At 43.5% G+C, this 13,218-nt stretch overlaps 1 long non-coding RNA gene and 1 pseudogene across 1 annotated transcript; one reads left to right on the forward strand and one right to left on the reverse strand.

The window, feature by feature from the left end:
• The first annotated feature begins 1,553 nt into the window (after positions 1 to 1,553).
• On the forward strand, positions 1,554 to 3,778 carry LOC147966572 (uncharacterized; annotated as a pseudogene).
• A 3,820-nt stretch (positions 3,779 to 7,598) lies between these two features.
• LOC147966573 (uncharacterized) lies at positions 7,599 to 8,228 on the reverse strand. The gene is made up of 2 exons (XR_015607801.1): positions 7,987 to 8,228; positions 7,599 to 7,873 (listed from the first exon to the last, which is right to left on the reverse strand). It is a non-coding gene; the product is annotated as an uncharacterized LOC147966573 (long non-coding RNA).
• Positions 8,229 to 13,218: the final 4,990 nt, after the last annotated feature.

A 13,218-nucleotide genomic window follows, 5' to 3' on the forward strand; every position in this document is an offset into this window, starting at 1 on the left:
TGTTAGAGGTTGTCGTGAACTTAGTAACAAAATGCAGCATCTTTAATTTAAGTTGAAGAAAACAAAAATGGTACCATATATGAGCACACGAAAGGCTTCATGTAACATTGTCTGATTGATTCCCTTTGAATGTTATGAACACCTTATTTTGTATTTCCAAACAGTTGTACTCCAGTCTCCAGGAAAATTCCCTTTTTCCGGTGGCAAGGAAAAAATATCTGTTTTTTTTCTTTTAGAGAATAGAAAATAAAATCTGTTTTTTAGGGGAAGTGATCTCCTTTCGGGCTAAGCCCAGCCCGGTTCTGGGCTTAAGCTCATCCCAGATCTCTCTCCGTAGGGTTGGGAACCTGCGCCGTGCCCATTTCCGTTGAAATCACTAATTGAGAAGTACTTGTTGCAAAGATCACCCCAACTCCCTTGGTTGCGACAAGTGAGACACATGCATCACGCCACTTGTCGTAATCTAGGAGTTTTCCCTTTTTCATAGATCTATTTATTCAAAACCTTTTATCTCTCAAACTGTGCGTCCAAATCTCGAACCGCTTTCACCGTTGGATTCCTCGCGTCGAGATCTTCAAAACTAGATCTTATGTTGATAGATTTTAATGAACTTTTTTTCACGAAAAAACCCGAACCGGGAGCACGGGTTTTCTCCCTTTCCGAAAGAGGCACGCCCGTGCCTCTCACGAAATCACAACCGTGCCTCTTGCGGAAGCAAAACCGTAACTCTCGCGAAAGGAAAAAAGAAGAGAAAACGCGTTTTTTTCTGATTCCGAGGAGGCACGGCCGTGACTCTCACGAAAGCACAACCGTGACTCTCACGAAAGAAAAAAAACATGTTTTTTTCCGTTTCCAAGAGGCACGGCCGTGACTCTCGCGAAAGCACACCCGTGCCTCTCGCGGAAGCAAAACCGTGACTCTCGCGAAAGGAAAAAAACAGAAAACACGCTTTTTTCGTTTCCAAGAGGCACGGCCGTGACTCTCGCGAAAAGCAAAACCGTGCCTCTCGCGGAAGCAAAACCATGACTCTCACGAAAGGAAAAAAACAGAAAACATGTTTTTCCGTTTCCGAGAGGCACGGCCGTGATTCTTGCGATAGCACACCCATGCCTCTCGCGAAAGCAAAATCGTGATTCTCGCGAAAAGAAAAAAACAGAAAACTTTTTTTTCCGTTTCCGAGAAGCACGACCGTGACTCTCGCAAAAGAGAAAAAAAGAAAATGTATTTTTTCGTGCAATTTTTTTTTCAATTTTTTTTATCAAAAAGGTAAAAAAGACCGGTAGAAAACCAAAATATCAAAAAAAAACTAGAAAAAACCATTTAAAAAGCCGAAAACGCGTGCAGAAAAATAAAAAAATCCGAAGGGAACGCCGAGAGCGCGACATGTGACGAATGGCTGAGAACGCGATATGTGGCGAATGGCTGAGAGCGCGTCAAGTAGCGCTGATCGTTGCGAGGCTTCCAAAGGAGCGCTCGTTAACTAATTGCTCTCCGTTTCCGTCTCCCTCTGTCGCCACCCGCACTACTCGAGGATGAGCTCCCAGTCGGCGGCCATGGCGGACGCCGTACCAGCAACAGCAGTGACATCTCTCCTCATCGGACTCCTTGACGAGATCGTCGTCATCTGGGAGATCCTCGTCCGCCTCGACCCCAAATCGCTCCTCCGCTGCCGCGCCTGGTGTCGCGTCACCTCCGCTCGCTGCTTCCTCCTGGCGCACCACGCCCGCCAGCCCGCCTTACCCATTTTGGCCGGCAGCCAATTAGCCCTCGGCGTCCACTGCCTTGACATCCTCGCCTTCGACCACCGGGCCGCTGATTCCATGCAGCTCCATACCATCGTCCAGCTTGACGGGTACTTTTATCTGGAAGCCTCATGCGACGGCCTCCTCATCCTCTCCAATATCACCAGGACTGCCTTTGGATCCTGCATCTTTATCTGCAACCCGGCCACGTGCGAGCACGCCTCCCTCCCGGAGCCACTGTGGGATTTCGCCGTCTTGGGGATGTACCTGCATCCACCTACTAGCATGTACCGTCTGCTACTGCAACGGTATGATATGGGCACATTTGAAGACCAAATTGACGGGTACTCCCTTCGTTTCTTTTTACTTTGCATATAAGATTTGGTCAAAGTCAAACTACACAAAGTTTGACTAAATTTATATAAAAAATATGAACATCTACAATATTAAAACTACATAGTATGAAATACATTTTGTGGTGCATCTGATAATATTGATTTCATATTGTCAATGTTTATATTTTTTAATATAAAATTAGTCAAACTTTACAAAGCTTGACTTTGACCAAACCTATGCAGACTAAAAAGAAACAGAGGGAGTATGTCCTTCCATTGGGCTCCTGTCGGATTTCAAGTTCCGGCAGACCCTTGAGGTTCGAACACTGGGGTGCGCGCGGAGATCTCTCCCCTACCGATCTACGTCCAATCTCCTCGCGTGATCTAAGCTGAAAACAACGAACAACACAAGGGACACGAGGTTTATACTGGTTCGGGCCACCGTTGTGGTGTAATACCCTACTCCAGTGTGTGGTGTGGTGAATTGCCTCAGGGGCTGATGATGAACAGTACAAGGGAAGAACAGCCTCGCGAGAGGTGTTCTTGGGCTGGTGCGATGAACTGCTTTGGTGAGTTCAGTCGCCTCTCTCTCTCTCTGCTAGGGCTCTATTAGATCTCTAGATGTCTCTATGTGTCGATCCCCCTCTACTCTGTGGTGGCTAGCTCTATTTATAGAGACCCTGGGCCACTCCCCAAATAATGAGCGGGAAGGGCGCCAACAATTGGCCATTTTGAAGGGGAACATGTAGTACAAGTTATCCTGACCAAAGGTGGTCTTCGGCTGCCAAAAGTACTGGTGATGACGCCGTCTTGGGCTCCACGGTGACCTCCGTCCTGCCGCTCTGCTAGTCTTGGTCTCGTTGCACCGGAATGGCAACCTTTGCCCGATGCCTTGGCCTGTGCTTGCCCCCTTTGCACCAAAGGGGAAACAAGGACACTGCGCAGGCCGGCGCCCGCCTGGTCTCGATCGTCATGGCTTGCGTCACGGGCTTCTCGCGAGGTATCCCTGCCTTGATCTCTCCGCCTCCTCGCGAGCCTGCCTGATGAGGTTGCCTCTGAGGAAGCTTTCTGTCGTCCGCCCCACGAGGCTTGGCCCTTCGCGAGGGTCTTGAGTTTGAGCTGATGAAGATGGGCCGCGCTGGGCCCCCACTTGAGCCACGCCGCAGGCCGCAGGCAGGCAAGTCTGAGGACCCCCGTTCCCAGAACGCCGACAGCTCCGACCAGCCACCGAGGTACATCGGGTGGCCGGGGACAGAGTCAGAGGTCTTTAACCTACCTGTCCAGGTGCGTGATAGCCTACATTGGTACCCACTATATCACCACCTGAGTGAAAGCAAGCCCATAATAGTATACGACATCATAGTTGAGTCGTTCCGGCACATGCATGCTCTAATTGTTCCCACCAAGTCATATATCTTTGAGATGGAGGACACGCTCGCCATCTATTGCCATGATGATGACAACCACACTGTTGGTATATAGTTGTTGAAGAACTACGAGAGCGAGGTTTGGAGCTTAAAGTACCGGATCAGATTGCCGGTCGAAGAAATCAGTGGGCGGTTTGAAGGTTGTGATGACTCTTGGGATGTTAAACTTTGGAGTGTGAACGCTGCTTCTTCTAGGCATGGTGGTATGCTCTTGCTTGTCAGTTTTGGTCAGTGGGCGCTTCACATCGATACTCATGGCAAAATTATGTTGTGAACAAGCAAAGCCTTGTTCAGCAAAATTATGTGGTCAGTGGGCGCTTCACATCAACCCATCGTGGTCTCCTAGACCTCCATATTTATGAATGTCGGCTCAAGCAAAGCCTTGTTCAGCATACCTTTTTTCCGGCTCTTGAAGGTTATGTTGTGAACACCTTGGCCTTTCCTCTGAGTCTGATGGTTGTTGAGTGAGGTGGTGCTTCTTAACAGCCTCGATTCCCACCTTATAGGTTGCAATATCTATGAATTGGATCAACCATGTGTCTGTTGGCCTCTTCTTTTTTGTTCATTGATGTATATAAATTATGATCAGAAGCTCTGACTGTTATATGCTTGTCTCCCTTGGCTGAAGTGAAAGATGTTATGTTGATGCTTTGCTCTGCTTTTGAAACTATTTTGCCCTGCTTTCGAAATATTTGCCACCCAATTTGCCTAATGTGTCTATTTTCTTGGCTGAGGAATTGACTTCACTAGTGGTGCCCTTTTTCTTGAATTGAAGAATTGACATTACCATTTCTATCTAGTGGTCTTCTTAATAGTCAATAGTAAGAACATGGTAGTCTGTTTCTACATTTCATTGAAACTGATGATGAACATAGGCAGATTATTTGTTGACCTACATGCCGCATCTGATATTTTAGAAGACCTTGGAGTACTAGTAGTTAAATTAAATAGTTGACCATAGTCGACTACTCAATGAAATGTTCTCTTGTAATTCATTGTTTTTCATGCATCCATTGCATCTGGTCAGGTAGAGATTATGGAGACTTTAAGCTGGTTATCTTTGTCTCAATCAAGGAGATTTAGTATTTTCTAGGAATGACTGGTACCGTAATCTGAAAAATCTATGGATACCATTTTGTGCTTTCATCAGGACACTATTTTTCTATTATGTTGTTTGGAATGACCTCTTACTATTTCCCATATCCTGCTATACATTTAAGGATTGGTGCTTCTTGTGATGCACAATCTGAACATAAGTTGAAGAAGCAAAACCTGTACGGATAAGCACAAGAAATGTTGGTCATTGTTAGGCCCAGGTTCCATAATTTTTTGTTCATGTCTCGAGCAGGATAGCACAGGCCTGTTGTGTGGCAATACAGTTGTAGATTACTTTAGAATTTAGAAGTAAGGTGTAAAAGTAAGTTCCATCATCCAGATTAATTGATCTGGTACGTGTAACTGGCGATGGATCAAGAAGCCTCTTCACCTTAAACTGTATTGGGTGATGTTTGGTCCAAGTTTACATCCTCTATTTTTCAACGATCTGTAACCAATCACATTGAACTCAAATGTTCTGTAAGAGTAAGCTGAGGATGCATAGTAGTTGGAACATTGCAGAGTAGTAGTTGCACATGCACTAGTTCTTACTATACATCTATGCATTCTTCACCTAGTTATATTTCTCTCGGAGGTCATTGTATGCAGCCTTACCTAGTTACCCGACACTGATGTTATTTCAGTACCTGAATGTCGTTATCAGGACTCTAGTCTACGTTGCACCTTGTTGGTGACTTTTACAAGCCAGCGTGTGAAATCAAATACAAACTAATAGTTCACAGATTGTTATCGACCAGAGTAGAAAAAAAATGCAGAAACATGCCTTGTTTTTCTCTTGCTAATATCGAACTCAAACACGCAATGAAAACTTGCCCAGGAGGAAGAAACCTAAGGTTGGTTAAGTCCACAGGGGCAGAAGACACTTTGGGTGGTTCTATACAATGTAGAAGCTGTTCTATACAGGCAGGCTACTGACACTGGTAGTAACCTAGTTGTGTCCAAAACCATCTGAACAAGGTTTAGTAACCAGTGTATTTTTCAGATGAGTCGACCAACATTGCAGCCTGCACATCATTAAACGCATGCTACTAGGAGTTGCAGTTTTTTTTCTGACGAAATATATCCACAACACAAGATAAATATGGAAATCTAACACAATATAAACATGGAACTGCCTCCTGAATTTTGTATGTGCAAGACTTCACATGAAAGAACATTGTGTCTTATGTGACTACACTGAATGACCTTCATGGTAATTTGCAAGACATGAGGGACATGTAACATGCTGGTGTTATGGCATGGAGGAAGACACATTTAAAATTTTCTGATTCTTGTTTGCAAGTTAATGGCTAAAGCCCATTTTAGTTTTTCTGATTCTTCTTTGTACTGTCGCATCAAGTCTTGCATATTCTCTGGGCAAAAAACTGTGTATTGATTGAGTTCATATGAAACTGTAGTGGAATGGATCCTCATGGGCCTGGAGGACCAGGTTTGGGAGGCCCTCGATTTCTGGGTGGTACTCGCTCTGCTTATTGTCGGGCTGGCTTTGGTGGCTTCTTTGTATCCTGGTAAGTTGAATCCTCAGTTAGCAAATGGAAATTGAGAATTCACAATTTTTTTCCACCGGAATCATCAGTTTGTTAAGTTAACATCTCAAAAGGAAAAGAAGAAACAATTCATCCAGATAGTATAAGTGGCGAGGTGTACATTAGTGGTTTAGCTTTCTTCGCTCGAAGTTTTTTTTTTCTCTCTGTTTGAATCAGATATCTCTGATTCTCTGCAACTGAAGAATGTTTCTGTGCAGTTTCTACCTCTGTTGTTTCTGCCTGCTCCAAGGTTCCCTGGGCCAGGCGGCTCACCACCACCTTTCTGATAGCATGCCCAGCATATCCACTAGGGCAAATAATGTACCGGGTTACAATTCTTGGCCTAAATGTTTGCTGAAGAGCTCAATGGGGTGAACACTCTGTTGAACCTGGGTTTCGTCTGTGTGTGTGTTTGTCGGACCTGCTTGCGGTGGCTGTGTGTGTGTGTGTTGTGTGGTTGGAACCTTGATACCTTTGTGCTCGGTGGTTGCTTTATTTATAAAGCAGGGCGAAAGCCTTTTTCGGTAACACTCTGGCTGTTTGGAGTGTCCCTTGCTACATTATATACTCACTAGTGAAAACAATTGTCCTGTATCTCTTGGTGATCATTGTATTCAGTATTAGTTACATGGTACTGATGTTATTTTAGTGACCGATTGCAATTATCAGACCTGGTACTGATGTTATTGCCGCTGCTGTTTCTAGATGGTTTATGTACATTCAGTTCTTTACATCATTTTTAGTTTTTTTACCACAGGTCTTCTACTTTTACTGTATGCTGTTTGGAGGATGCAGCTGTTGATTAGATTATATTAGATCAAACCATACTGTAAACTTAATTTGTTTGACACATTTTTTACTCTATACACAGTTTTTTTGTTCATTGTGTACTATGTACAGACGAGGGTTGCATATAAGTAGAAGTTAGAGAATCCCCTCTCTATCAAGATAACAAATGGGCAGGTCTCCGTTTTCTCTTGGAAACAAAATTCAAAGCACAAGTGGACCGCATGAACACATGGCTAGAAAAAATACAAAATATAAATATTTACGATGTTTACATAATAAATACAAGATTGATTCTTAGCTAAAAGGGATCAGCACAGAAAAAACGCTAACTACCGCAGGGCATGTTGACATATTATTATCTCTAGTTAGAGAGATCGATGGTTGCGGTGTCTGGCCAAAAGTGAGGAACCGGGATGTATATATCGGTTCTTCTTTTTGCGATATGCTTGCAGTCTTTACCTAACTCAAGGACAAGTGATTAGGATCGTTTCGTTCGAGACGTCGTCGTAGTTTCAACCATGTATGGTTTTAATTACAACAGTGCAAGATCGAAAACGTTCATGCACGATTTAGATACATCCATATTATGTTCATGGTAAGATGTAAACGGAATTTCGGAACAAACTTATATATGTTCTCTTGAAACCACTGTGAAGTCCCAACTTTCTCAACAGTACTTTTATTAGTAGTTCGGTGTACTCTGCTTTTACACCCCTGATGACAGGAACAGAGTCACCACAGGACAACTTCACACAAATTTATTCTTATTATTAGTGCTGGCCACTGGGCCGCTGATCTCAAGCTCGACTGCGTTGCCTAGACGGACTAGTGACCGGTAGGCGGGACAGGCAGCGGGCGGTCGTGCGCCGGCAGGCTGTTGACCATGAAGGCCTTGTCTTCTTCCACGGCTGAAGGCCTTCCAGCTCCTTCGTATTCTCCTGCCATATTCACAGACCATGCAAACAAACAACAGTCAGAACCAGGGAAATGACAGGAAAATGAAATGGTTTATCAATGGCAAGCAAACGGAGAAACAACAGAGGTAGATTACCAATGGTGGAAGAGTGGCCATGGGCAGGAGGGTAAGTCGGTGGCTGCATTCCGGGAGCAGATCCTCCTCCCCTGATGCGGCCGCCGCCGACGTAGGTCTGGGCATGGCCGCCGACCACAAGCTGGCCGCAGACGAGCGCCACAAGGACCAGAGCAGGGAATGCCTTGGACGCCATCTCTCTTGGTCTCTCACTTTGGTTTGATTGCGTGATTCTCTGCCTATGTGGTGCTCTGTGCAGACACAACTCGGCCGGGGTGTATATATAGCAAATTGGATATACATCCGTGCATGTGGCATCAAAGAGATTAACGGCTGCTAGTGCCTAGTTAGGCAATGGGGTTTGATTATCAATCAACCGTAGCCCGGAGAGGAGGAATCAGTATCTTGTAGGATATGAATGGAGGAGTCAGTATCTTGTAGCATATGAAAGGAGGAATCAGTATCTTGTAGCTCTGCGGGCAAGGCACACCACCTAGCTAGCCTCTAGTCTGGCATAACCATCTCGGCACAAGTTAGCCAAGTCTGCCAAGAAAATGTTGCACATGTGCGCGTGTGTGGTGGTGTGCTGTCCGCTGTACAGTAATATGAAAGAAGTTTTACAGGATTAATTAGGAGACCGTCCGTCTCTCCACCAATCGTGGGCGTTGGGGATTCTTAACCTTGACCTTGAAAAGTTTCGAGGGCTTTGCGGTTGAGATGGCCATGGTTGAAATGGAAGAAGTGGTTAAAATTTTGGGCCGACAAGGGCAAAACTGTGCAATAGCGCGAACATGGACCTATTTTAAGCTTGCACTGCCATTGTCTTTGGCAATGGAGAGACAACATCATTTTGAAAATCACCGTGGCTGCAAAGCTCAAAACCGATTTATTTATTTATTTATTGCGGGAAAACATCCCATCTATTCATCTTCGAAGATGGCGGTACAACAAACACCAGAAATAATAAAAATTACATCCAGATCCATACATCACCTAGCGACGACTACAAGCACTGAAGCGAGCCGAAGGCGCGCCGTCGTCATCGCCCCTCCATCACCGGAGCCGGGCAAAACTTGTTATAGTAGAAAGTCGGAAAGTCGTCATGCTAAGGCCCCATAGGACCAGCGCACCAGAACAGCAACCGTCGTAGATGAAGAGTAGCGTAAATCGGAAAGATCCAACCTGAAAACACACGAACGTAGACGAACAGATCCGAGCAAATCCACCAAGGACAAATCTGCCGGAGACACACGCCCACCGACGATGCTAAACGCACCACCGGAACGGGGGCTAGGTGAGAGTACCTTATTCCATCTTCAATGAGCCGCCGCCGTCTCGCCTTTCCGAGCCGAACACAAATCCTAACAAATCGTGAAGGCACATCTAAAAACGGAGACCTCCCACCGGCAAGGGCCGGGATCCGCCGCGCTCCCATAACCCTAAGGCCACCAGAGATGAGGCGGACCGGCGCCGGCACCGGTGGGAGGCAGAGGAACCCTAAAAGCTCAAAACTGATTGACAGCCCTTATCTTTGATGTCCAACAAAGAAGGCATTGAAGCGTCAAGCAGGCCATTGAGGAGAACGTTTGGATTGCAAAGATTAACTTGAATGGTGGAAAATGTGGGTTATCGTGGTATAATTGTTGCTGATGGTGCTGCTTGACCGAGGCGTTATGCTGACTAACACCCCCCCCCCCTCCCCCCCGCCGCCGCGCGCAGTGTCAACTGTGGTCTCGACAACATTAAGACTGCATGAATATCGATGAAAGATGCTATCGAAAGCTCATTGGTAAAGATATCAGCAAACTGAGCGTTGTTTTGAACATGAAGAACAGGTACCTCTCCGAGCTACCTTGTCTCTCACAAAATGAATCTCTATCTCTATGTGCTTAATTTCTACCTGTTGAACATGGTTACAAGACATATACACAGCTGGTACATTGTCACAATAAACGATGGTATCTTGATGAAGATGGCGATGCTGCTCGGTGAGAAGTTGACAAAGCCAAACTGTTTTGGCAACTGTATGAGCGAGAGAGCGATATTTTGCTTCCACAGATGTCCTGGAAACGGTTATTTGCCTTTTTGAAGACCAAGAAACCAAATTATCACCCAAGTACACACAATAACTAGAAGTGGACCAACAAGTGTCCGGGCATCCTGCCCAATCACATCAATGTATGATGTGAGAGAGGTAGGAGCAGACGGAGTGATGGACAGACCATGATCAAGAGTGCATTTGACATAATGAAGATTAGGACCAACCATGTAAGTAGTTACAATCTTCATCATTGATCCGGTCAATTTTGATTTCAATCGGGGTTTTATGGTTACACATAGTGGTGACACAGTAAGTTGGAATTGTTCCAAGCAGGATATCGTGGTGAATTCTACAACAGAGGCTAAGTATATCGCCACTTTGAAAGTGGCAATGGACGGCGTTTAGATCAAAACTTTGTTTTTGAGCTTGGCATGGTTTCAACTTTGTTGGTGCCAATGGAACACTGTCGAGGATACTGGCGCCATAGTTCCAGCTATGGAACTAAATGTCCTATCAGTGATTCAAACATATACAAAGTCAATTCCACATAATCAATGAATTTTGTACAACATGGAGACGTATAAGGATATGCAAGATACAAACGAACTTAAATGTCAGATCCGTTGACGATGTCTATACCACAAGAAAAGCATGCATTACATCGGTATGCCATAGGTGTAAAGTGCATTAGCATTGACTAGATTATTGACTCTAGTGCAAGTGGGGGACTCTTGAAAATATGCCCTAAAGACAATAATAAATGTTATTATTTATTTTCATGTTCATAATTAAGTATATATTTTTATGCTATAATTGCAATGATTTCCCTTGTTCTTGTCAGTTTGCCTGTTCTTTTTGGATTTTGTGTGGGACCGCGTGGCATGGACCATGACGGCTAAAAGAAGACCTGGCCTTTATTAATTAGTGATTGTTGTCCCCTTGCCTCCATCCGCCGTGTTGCGAGGTGAAGGGATCTTGTAGAGGAACTTGTATCGCTATATGCATATTCATCAGTTTATTAGAGTGATATATTCATTCTTCATCGACAACATTTTGATCTCGGGTGAGATGCTGTTGATAATGAATGTACTCTGATTCTTCTTCTACTATGGTGAAGTCTTATTGGACGATGCCACAGAGTTAGATACTCTGTGTCTTTGTAGGTTTCGTGTATCCGACGTTGCAGTTTTAAGTTTATATCCTCGCAGATTCATTCGTACGAATCTCTAATGCGTTTGAGTTAGTATATTTTTTTTTGCTTCTAATGGTGCGGTCCATTGTGGCTTTGGAGTCATGCTTCAGTGTTCTATTGAAGATCTTGTGGTTCGACCACCTGTACTATTAATAGATCATCCCCTATCCGAATAGGTTCAACGCTCACGGCTTCCCATCCTTGTAGTTGGGCAACAAAAGAGGATTTATCAAACCTATGACGCTAGTAAAACTCATGTAGATGCACGAGTGATGGTGTCGAAACTCCAATATGACTGTGTTTCTTAACTCAAGGCTTGGCAATATTTCGTGTTGCAAAGATTGAAACCACAGAGAAGATAATTCCGAGAAATTTCATTTTAATTCTTAATTATAAGAATTATTTTGCAATTTCTCGAATCTCTATATGAAGCATTGTACCAGTAATTTTGTCAATTTTGAATAAAGTTACAGGTTATTCTGAAAAAGTTACTGACTGTGGTAGTTCTAGAAAATGTTCGGAACAAGTTCATTATTGTAGTATGCTTCCACCAAGAAAGAAACATGCGGCAAGAGAAATGCATAGAGGGTTGGACGAAGACCAAGAACTAATCGATCACGTTGATTAATTGGTGCAGTTGTCCTCTAGTTATGTAATGTACCTTTCTACCCATTTGTTATGTCCATCTATATATAATTAGGGATCTTTATAACGGAGGGAGTATGAGACAACTAAAACAACACAGGAACAAAAAAAAAACCATGGCTAAGCGGAAAGGATCCCTCCCATAACTTTTTGTTGTTAGGTAGAAGCAAGACCACTCCACGAAAAAATGTTGATAGCACGCCATCAAAGTTCCTATGGGGGTTAGGATGAGGGTGGACGGGTTCAACAACCCAAACTCCTACCACTAAGTTACCACTCAACTCCCAACACAAGAACAAAATACAAATCCAAACTTGCATACAACAAAATTAACATTTCACCTGCTTCCAAAACCCTGCTATCTTTGACATGAAATAGTATAACTAGTAGCAAATTAAAATCAGGCGACCTTCAAGCAAAAAATAACATACATACTTAATTAGTATAGCCTTGGTGCATTTGACAACTTACAAAGCAAATGCTTGGAATGACCCACATCAATCTAAATTAGAGACATATTACTTGCATAATTGGGGACTTAGATATAGAATTCAACATCAGTGTCAACCATTTTGTTTATAGTGGACATGGCAGGAGAAATCTTGATCCAGGAAAGAAATTGCGAAGCATGAATATTGGTTGGTGCTGATAAAAAACATTGTCTCGTTCGTTCACCTATATATGCCTCGTCGGTGCTCTATTTTCTCAAGTGGGAAAGAAGATTTGTCTTGTACTTAACTGATTAATATGATCAGTTCATGCTTATGTATCTTGCGACTGAAATTACCTTTTATATTTATTGATTTTTCTGAACTTGGGACAGAAATTCTCTGATTTGAAGCGCAATCTTAGTATCTAGACTGTGCTGACATATTAAAAGTATCTCCACTGATTCGGATTGGATAGGTTAATCCATTCAGGCAAACCTATCCTGACTTCTTTATGCTCTCAATCGAATGCACGATTCCAAATACACGGAAATATTACAAACGTAGAATTAGGATATCACGAATTTTTAGGTCCTGTATAAAACTAAATTTTATGAGTCTGCAGTGTGCTCATGCCTTTAAGCCAAACTTCCTATGAGAAAAAAAAACATACGATTCAAAATTCTGTAAAATTCGAATAAAAATACCTTAATCAAAATGGGCCCATAATATTTTGCAATTTGGTCTGCTACACCATGTTGTACTGTCGTAACAGAGCTGCCATTCTTTTCTTATCAACAACTATCGTACCCAACATTTTCCTAATTTATGAAGGATAGTGGGAGCTTCCGGAACACCTTGTGACATGTTGAAAACAACTTCTTGTTATGTCAATGGTTTCAGTCTGGTGTTTGTTGTACTGTTATGATCGAAGATGAATAGATCGA

The sequence above is a fragment of the Triticum urartu genome, chromosome 6A, assembly GCF_056163025.1.
Source record: "Triticum urartu cultivar PI428250 chromosome 6A, HENAU_Tu73, whole genome shotgun sequence".
Lineage (NCBI taxonomy): Eukaryota > Viridiplantae > Streptophyta > Magnoliopsida > Poales > Poaceae > Triticum > Triticum urartu.